We start from the raw sequence: 10,080 nt of genomic DNA, 5'->3' as shown, positions 1-10,080 counted from the left end.
AGGCAAGTACACAGCCTCAGTGTTTCCCAGGTGGTGGGAATGCAGAAGACCCAAGAGTGCCATAGAAGGCAAAGAAATTGCTCTCTGGGATCCCCTCATTTGAAGGACCAAGAGAGTAATGGTCTGGTGGTGCTAGTGTCCTTGCTCAATTTGCATGCAGTTCCCTCCTCCAGCCAGTAGTTGCAGTGATGCAGCAGTGATGGATGAACCCCCTCCTCACCCTTGCCTCAATTTGGCCAACTTAGCTATTTTACTACGTTGGCTAGATCTCAAACCACTCACGAACTGGTTTGAATACCCTGTTGTGCTCCCAATGTTCTCACTGGAAGGACAGCAAGGTTGTCTGAAAAGTGTCTCAAACCTCTTTACCTGGTTGTTGCTATAAGAACCAGGTTTCTGTGTCCACTCCCTTCTTAAGAGGCTGCAGGTTTTGCAGTAGTGATGGCAGAGGCAGCTGTGTGTTTCCTCTCTTCATTTCTGGAACCCTTGCTACAGCAGCTACCCACTCACTAAGGGGGGAAGGACATATTAGGCACCTCTGTAGCCGCCACCACACCTAAAACTAGAGGAGAGGAGGAAGGGGTTGAGGAGGGTAGGTGGTGATGGGAAATGAATAATTTGAAGGTGGAAGGGTTCTTCTCTGGCTTGGATTTTAAACTGAATTTAAGATGAAAACTGGATTCAGCTGAGCATTAGAAGTCATCTAGAGTCATATACCAAGCAAAGAAATTGCATACCTCAGTGATATGACTGAATCATTGCCTGATCCACAGGATTCTAATTCAAATAATGAAGAAAAGTTGCACCTAAAGAGGATCACAGGCCAAGTTATCTGGTGAAATGTCCTGAGATTGCTCTCTTCCCTGGGATGAGGGTTAGAATACACAACATGGTGTAATGTTCCTTGGTATTATCATTGTGTTTCGTAATATGTGTTGTATTTTTTTTAACATTTAGATGACCAACCTGATGCTTATGAATTGTAATGCCATATCCCTCATCAGTGACATATGATGTTTTAGCTGGGTACAGTGACAATTTCCCTCCTCCCATACTATCACCCTATTCCTGTTCTCCAGTCAATCAACTGGGGAAACATTTTGGTGGTAGACATGATGCATATTTTTGCACCACAGTCTTCATGGTAGGGAGCGACAGTAGCTGTGCATGTTTCATTTCCCACAAGACCATCCACCTATGCTACAAGGTCAAACACCCCTGACTCACTCACCTTTGGTTTGATTAAGAATTCATAGAAAGCTACCTTACACCAAGCCAGACTCTTGGTTTACTCACACCAGTATTTTCTATTGAGAACAGTTTTCCCTGGTTTCAGTCTTCCTAGAATCATAGAATCATAGAGTTGGAAGAGACCACAAGGGCCATTGAGTCCAACCCCCTGCCAAGCAGGAAACACCATCAGAGCACTCCTGACATATGGTTGTCAAGCCAGTTTGTCAGTGTCCTTCTTGAACTGTGGTGCCCAGAACTGGACACAGTACTCCAGGTGAGGTCTGACCAGAGCAGAATACAGTGGCACTATTACTTCCCTTGATCTAGATGCTATACGCCTATTGATGCAGCCCAGAATTGCATTGGCTTTTTTAGCTGCCGCATCACACTGTTGGCTCATGTCAAGTTTGTGGTCAACCAAGACTCCTAGATCCTGGTTCCTGGTTCAGCCCTTCTTACAAATGCCAGGGGGCATTTCATATTCCAAAGAGACAAGGATGGTAATGGCAACAACTTAACAGCATGTACTTTAGTGGTGAGTTTGTCTAGTTCCCATAAGGTTGCTGTAGCAACATTATCCACAGCCTGGTGAGCCTCCTATGAGTGCTGGCAGCCAATTTGTGGAGTGGCATTGCGGCTGCCATAGCTGAGGAGGGGGAACAAGAGATCTCAGTGGTCTGTGCATCTCATGTGGCCCCATTCCTCAGGAAGAGGAATGGCATTGGCCTCCTTTAGCAAGATGGGTTGCCATCTTGTTTGGCCTTCTTCCTCTATTAGTAACAACATCTAGCCATGATAGGGGGGCCACCAGGGCAACTGCCCCACAAAGACTATTGCACCCACTTTTTTCCAGATGCTCATTTGACCATACATAGTTTAATTTGAAGCATCTCTTATTTCCAGTACAAACCTGAAAGTCTATGAGGCATGATAATATTAACCCCCAATTTCTATGACCTCTCATAAAACAGTCCAGAGAACAAGTAGCAGGCTAAAAGGATTCTAATGATCCCTTTGGACACTTATGTTCACATAATGACTGTTAGAAGATTTATATGCTCTGTATAGGTATAATTAGACACCCACAAACCCATTTGACCCTACCGAGGTGAAAAGCTCTTCTGCTTTTCAGCAGATGAATCGATAACTCACACGTTTTACCACTGTGGAGTGAAACTGAGGAAATGAAAATCTGATAATTTTGCTCCCAGTGCAGTCTAGACAGAGGAGAGCAGTTTTAGCCTCTGACAGGAAGATCTATTTCCAGTTTCTCAAAAGGCTAGTGTCAATTCCAAAACTTCTCCCGATATTGATTTTCAGTTTTGTTAAAAAGGATGTTTTATTAGGAAATATTAGTCCCAGAGACCATGTAAAGCTTGTGTCTATTTCAGAGGTTGATGAAATCATGGTTTTAATTTGGATCCGGTGTGTGCGCCTCGATCCCAGCATCATTTTGTGTGGTGATTGCAACAAAAGCAGGCAACCTCCGAGAAGTTGCTTTAGTGCCATATGAGTCAATTTAGAGCCGCTCGGAGGATGCAACAGACTGATTTATAAATAATACTCTGTGTGTGCAGCTACTTCACATAGTCCAAAGAAATCCTCTGTAGCTCACAGGGCTGTAAGGCTCCTTCAACATCATGATTTCCAAATTACTGCATCACTGAAAATCGAGTGTTTCCTAATGTATGTTAAGGCAACGTGCACCACACAGAGAGAGCGCTAAAAGGGAAAGCAAACTTCTTGTACAAATGCCGTCAAGAATGTAACATACAAAAGAATGGGTGCTGTCAATACAATTTTGCTTTAGCATTCAGAAGATGGAAGCAATCCAGCCAAAGTTTGAGTCCCATTGATTTCAGTGGGAGAGAGTTAAGCACCTAGGAGAGAATTAAGCTAATGGTAGGATGAGTCATGTGTTTAAGTCCTCCACTCAAATCAATGGGACATAAAGGTGCTTAATTGTGACTGGACTGGGATAACTAGTATTAACACCAAGTGACATTCTCAATGAGGATCTGATCTTTTAGGAAGGAAAAGAGCTGTTGCACTCAGGTCCTGCCTGTGGGCTTCCCGTAGGATGCTAGACCAGATGGGCTACTGGTCTGTTGCAGCTGGTTCTTCTTACATTCTTATTTCCCCATAGTCTACCCAATTCATATTCTCATGTGGCTATGTAACTTGCTTGATGATGTACATTTCAGTATTCCAATACAAATGTTGGATGGACTTGCACCCATCAGGGAGCATTCAGACAGCTCAATTTGCCATAGGCATATCAAGGGAGGAATCAGCAACCAACCAAAAACAAGGGGTTGTGCCAGCTGGCCCTACATCACAATTTAGTTTAAGGATTGCTCACTTGATCTGCGGATGAATTGAGGCAAAGTACTTAAAGTTAGGCAATGTTTTCCCCTGCTAAAATTATTCATACAACTCCTTCTAGTTGTAGTAAGATGTGTTAACCTAATCCTGAAAACATACACCACTCAAAAGTTATCCAAGCAATATTACCAAATGAATATTAAGCACTATCATTTTTGTATTTTTATTTTTATTTTTATGAGAGTAAGAGAGTAGAAAATATATTATTATTTTATTGTTACTATTTGTATTAGGATGCTTATTAATTCTACCACAACACCCTAAAATAATCCATGTCATATTTTATCTTCAATATTTATTATCTGTGACATGTGCTTGACAGCTTCTTAGAGGTACCACAAAGTTTTAGAATATGAAATATGTGCCCCAGGGCAAATCACATTTTTTAAAATTAAAAAAAACAAAACACCACAACAACATTGTTCTTTTTGATGGGTTTTTTAAAAAAATGAATGCACAAATAGACAAAAGCTCTAAAAGGAAGCCCTTTCCCCGCACAGGGGCTAGTGTAAATAAGAGGCTTTCTTTTCAAAGGAATGTATTTTATTGATGACCAAAAAGAACAAAAACAAAAAGCCTTCCTGTTATAGAGAACCAGAATGGAATTTCTGCCCAAGTCATGAAACAATCTATGGACTTTAAAATCTGTTTGTGTAGGGGCGGGTATTGTTTTGTTTTTGATTTATTATGTATTATGTGTCCTCATTTCTTATTTTTATGTCGTGAACTACCCTGTGATCTTCAGATGAAGGGCAATTTACAAATTTAATAAATAAATAAAAATATGGGGGTTCTTCCTATGGCTTTGTTTAAAATCCTAAGCATCAGCATAGTATTGAAACACAGTTTCTGAAAGACTGCTGAAAATTTATGTATGTTAAAAAGCTGAAACTCCACAGCATTAATCACTTTTCTTTATTCATATAATGTAAGAGAACATCAAAAGATTTCCTCCAAAGTTCTAAGATTAAATCGGAACTTAACTATTCAATTGTGGAGGTTGCTTGCTTTGGTGAGCAATGGCAATTTTTTGTATCACTGTTTTCTATTCCACAAGTTTAAAATACTTGTGAAAAACATGATGAAGTGGCATAAGCACTTAACTTTTCAAGGGTACCCATGAGGCATATTAAAAGAGATGGGGTAGTTTTATTCCAGATAAAGAGTGATGGGATGCAGTGTTAAAAACACACACACATGCAATCGCCATCTATGGGTATTAGTAGGTCAATGATATATTATTTGCCGAACGTTTCTATTCCAGTTTGGCTCACCACACAGGTACAACCAAAAAACACTTTTCAAAAACTCTTTCTGTTTGCATGTATAATACTACTACTATGATGAAACTCATTCTAGTGTAGAGCCATAAACAGCTAAGTACCCCTTATATCAACAATTGATTACAGTGGTACCTCAGGTTACATACGCTTCAGGTTACATACGCCTCAGGTTACAGACTCCACTAACCCAGAAATAGTGCTTCAGGTTAAGAAGTTTGCTTCAGGATGAGAACGGAAATTGGGCTCCGGCGGTGCGGCAGCAGCAGGAGGCCCCATTAGCTAAAGTGGTGCTTCAGGTTAAGAACAGTTTCAGGTTAAGAACAGACCTCCGGAACGAATTAAGTACTTAACCTGAGGTACCACTGTACAACCAAAATCATATTATGTATTCCATTGTACAGTGGTACCTCTGGTTAAGAACTTAATTCGTCCTGGAGGTCCGTTCTTAACCTGAAAGTGTTCTTAACCTGAGGTACCACTTTAGCTAATGGGGCCTCCCGCTGCCGCCACGCCGCCGCTGCGCAATTTCTGTTCTCATCCTGAAGCGAAGTTCTTAACCTGAGGTACTATTTCTGGGTTAGTGGAGTCTGTAACCTGAAGCGTCTGTAACCTGAGGTACCACTGTATTTGCACTCCATGGGTGCAGAAGTCAAGGAGGGGCCCAACAGTATTTCAAAGGACAAAGCCCCATTCTGACAATAGCCCCAGGGCAACCCGGGGGTCATCAGTATGGAGGAGTGGCATTGTGTTCTCTGGCCCTTTCGGCATCGATTTACTGGGAGGGAGAAGGGGAAGCTTTTTCCTCCCAGCAAGCAACCAGTGACTTGCACCTGCCATACTTGATCTTGATGCATCTGAAAGAAATCTTTTGTTTACCATGAGAAAGACGATGTACTGTTTTCTTTCAGGAAAAATATATAGTGTGAAGGCTTTCTCTCTGTCTCTCTTCCAAAGAAAGGAGCAGCATGGTACTAGGACCTCTGGATGGTTAGGTCCAGTCAAAGGCTCATCTTGCTTTCAGGCCGAGGGAGCCAGCGTTTGTCCACAGGCAGCTTTCCAGGTCATGTGGCCAGCAGGACTAAACCGCTTCTGGCGCAACGGAACATCGTGATGGAAACCAGAGTGCATGGAAACCCCATTTACCTTCCCGCCTTTGCGGTACATATTTATTTACTTGCACTGGCATGTTTTCAAACTGCTAGGTTGGCAGGAGCTGGGAAAGAGCAATGGAAGCTCACTGCGTTGCAGGGATTTGAACCGCCGAACTTCCAATTGGCAAGCCCAAGAAGCACCAGCGGTTTAGACCACAGCACCAACTGTGTCCCTAGTTTGGTACTACTTCAATCACTGTTGCTAGAAATGAGAAAAATGTACATTTCGTTAACTGCTATAATTTACTTGAAAAGTTATATATTGTGCTTTGAATAACAAACAAACAAAGCAAAGCCTTCACTTTCACAGGTATTTAATTAATCCAACCAACTGAAAAAAAGTGGGTGGGGAATCAGTGCTCAAATTTGGGGGAAGGAGAGGACAGGAGATGTAGCCCATAATGATATCTGAAAGCTCCACTCTGACTCCCTCAGTTTTAACCGAATCAAAACAGGATGGACAAATCAATCTACATGTGAGGTGAATGTGACTTTCACAGCCATTTCACAAGTTACTGGGGAAGCTCTTGGTGGAGCAAGATGACTTCATGTGAATGCTGCCATCCACATCAAATTTCTCATTTGAGATATAATAATCATCATTTCCTAGAGACAGCTTTCTGATTTTCTGCAATTAATTATATCATTTTAACAGAGGTAAACTTCAACCCCCTCCCATGTTCAAGAAACAATCCTTTGCTTATATTTACCTGGAGATTATTGAAAAAGAAAATATTACAAACCTTTCAGCTGTGCCAGATATTTAATTAAATATGTAACAGTGCTCGGGGCATATCTGCATTTTTAAGAGCCATTTGCTAATTTCTGTTGAAAGGCAAAATAAATAAATTAAAATTCTATTCAAATTAGGTTTCTGCATGCCTTATCTCTGTGTTTGTTTGTCGCTTTGCTCAAACCCCCCCCCCATGTTTGACTCAAATTATTTAGAAGAAAAAATGCATGTATACAACAATGCTTTTACCATATTTCAAAAGCAAAAAAAGAGAAGGGTGTATCATAGGCGGAACAACCCTAAACTGATATTTCATTTAGATTGGAGACATGCCAGTGGGGTGGCTGCCTTGTCCAATGAATGCTCAGCACACTCTGCGGGGGTGGGGGGAGCATACAACCAGAAAATAGAAGGCAGGCTATGAAGGGGTGAGGCTTTTCCTCAGTGATATATGGTTATATGGTTATTCTGTTTATTCAGTGCCCATGGCACAGTCCTTTGCACATGTGAAAGTTTAAAAAGGCGATGGAGCACAAAAAGTTAAAACAGAAGGGGACGTACTAATTATCTATTATTATTATTATTATTATTATTATTATTCAAGTTAATGCCAAAATATGCTTCCTAGTGGCTTACAAGCATAAAAGCAAATGCACAAATGTAAAATTAGAAGTAGAAGTAGACGTAGGAGGAGTTTATAGCCTCTATCTTAACCTTTGGGAGTGGGGTTAACCCAAAATGTCCCAGCCATTTCAAGCAGGTGGAAAGCTCCCCACACCCAGTGCCATCCTGAAGTCAACATGCTGCCATTATTTGTTTATATAAGGCATCTCAACATTAGTACAGTGGTACCTCGGGTTACATACGCTTCAGGTTACATACGCTCCAGGTTACAGACTCTGCTAACCCAGAAATATTACCTTGGGTTAAGAACTTTGCTTCAGGATGAGAACAGAAATTGTGCTCCGGTGGCGCGGCAGGAGGAGGAGGCCCCATTAGCTAAAGTGGTGCTTCAGGTTAAGAACAGTTTCAGGTTAAGAACATGCTTCACCAAGAGCTCCCAGGGCAGTTCACAGAATAAAAACAAGTAAATATTTAAACCAAAGCAACAAAACAATACCCCTCCCTTCTCACAGTATTTCGAAGTGGCGCACAGAAAAACAGGCCGTACAGAGAATGTGGCATACAGAACACACACAAAAACCACACAGAAAATGAAGCACACTGTATGTCACTGGATGTTGTTGCTATGATGCAAGATGCACAAAATTTTTGTATTATTTGCCTACAGTCATACTTGCATGGGTGTCAAAATCTGCACGGCTTCAATCCAATATGCAAAACTATGGCACTTAATTCTGAAAAAAACTTGTAGCAAATATTCCAGGTCATTGGCTAGTGAAAGCTTTCTTTCAGTGCTGTTGTTAGACCCCTAACTCTCATCAGCCCCAGACAGAATATAGCCAATGGTGAGATACGCTAGGAGTTTCAGTCCAACTACATTTAGATGGCTGGAAGTTCCTCACCTTCATTTTATTCCCATAACTCGGTTATATTTTGCATCTAGAGGAATCATAGTTTGTCAAGCTGAACTGTAAAGCCTTATCTTTTTTTCAGAAGGATGATAAGAGTCTATTAATTGGGTTGTGATTTATTTATTTATTTTAATTGAAATGGTGATGTCAATATTTAATAATTGCTACCACCCGAGGCTGGGACAGTCTAAACATATCAAATACATAGATAAACAAAGGAAATGAACAAATGAAGTCTCTACTCTTCATTATTATTTGCAGTTACAATTCTTCAACTAAGACTTCAAGGACTATCCTAATACTGCATGTCTGTGTACTTACATGGGAGTAAGAACCACTGAGCGTCGAGGCACTTACCTTCAAGTAAACATGCATAGGATTGCACCATTAAAGTTTCCCCATCAATATTCACAGCACAGTGTCTATTGTTACATCACATTTATTTTAAAAAAATACCCTCACCCTGAAGCTAATGAAAGATCTTAGATTTCACAAGATCAACTATACTTGGTTGAAGCCGGCAGATATGGCCAAAAGTCTGGAAGAAGAAACAAAATTCTCCATCTAAAAGAAGAGGGCAAATCAAGTCAAACTTGGAAGTTTAGTTAAAAGTCCAGAAATAGCTAACCATAATACTCATGATGCATGACATTTTAGAGGCAAATGATACACTGCTAAACATAGCATGCAAATGTTATTTGAACTCCTGGTTTATGGTTGGTTTGTAATTAATTGCAAGTGATTCATGATCTTGACTTTCTACATCAGAAACAAAAATATAGACTGCTGATTTATATTATTTTAGAGGGAGCTGTAATTTGTACTTAATGACTACCAATCGTGAACAACAGAATTTCCTGAAATCATCCGTGAGACTATATACATGTATATCACAGCAGGTTGGCAGAAGATATATCCTGATTGACTGGTTAACCACCAAGCTCTTTGAGGGAGATCAGCCACAGTTGCCTTCCTCTCTGGGACCCTAGACATTGCCTCTCTTCTCTTCAGCTAGCTCAAAGGAAGTGATGGCAGACTCTGTGCCATTGTGCAATGTGGGCAGAGGAGGAGATGGGAAGGGGCAGAAGGGTGACCTTAGAAGAATTATTTATAGGCTGCCTTTGGGGGCACAGCCAAACCAAGCAGGGATGGCTGGATCAGTCTATTTCCAGACCATGCAATTTTCACATGTAAATTCTGCCCCATTAAACTGTGGATTAAAAAAATACTCCCTATATTAATGAATCCAAGTGTATGCATTTCTAAAGTTATTTTAGCCTAAAAGGCAGGAACTGTATCTCAGAATTTGGAGATCTGCATTATCCAATGGTTAATGATATTCTGAAAGATGGATTAGTCTGGGAGGTGTGAATTAGGTTAGTTTGCTTAAAAATGTGGACCGGATGGAATTCTCCATCCTTGCACCCCAGTGTGGCTTCTCATAAAGACAGGATTGTAGAAAAGGTGGAAGAAAGCAAAAACAAGGGGTGCTGATCATGATGGAGCACAGAGCAAGTTGGGGCAGTGGAGGATATGACAGAGCATGTGGTTGCCATGGGTAGTTTGGTCAAGCCAGCAATAACCAACAGAGCAATTCAAACTCCCTTTCTGTTGGTCTGAGGAAGAGGGAGCAGCCTCCTCTAGCCTCCTGCCCCATGTGAAGTGAGTCAGGCCTCAATCTCTTGGGATGGACCTGTCCTTTTCATCTACTTGAAGGTCCAGCAAGGCAAGAGTGTCACTGGCAGGGTCCATGGCGGTGG

Source organism: Podarcis vaucheri (assembly GCF_965113315.1).
Source record: "Podarcis vaucheri genome assembly, chromosome: 8".
In the NCBI taxonomy this organism is placed as follows: domain Eukaryota; kingdom Metazoa; phylum Chordata; class Lepidosauria; order Squamata; family Lacertidae; genus Podarcis; species Podarcis vaucheri.
The sequence above is the reverse complement of the archived record's forward strand: the minus strand, read 5'-3'. Positions refer to the sequence as shown.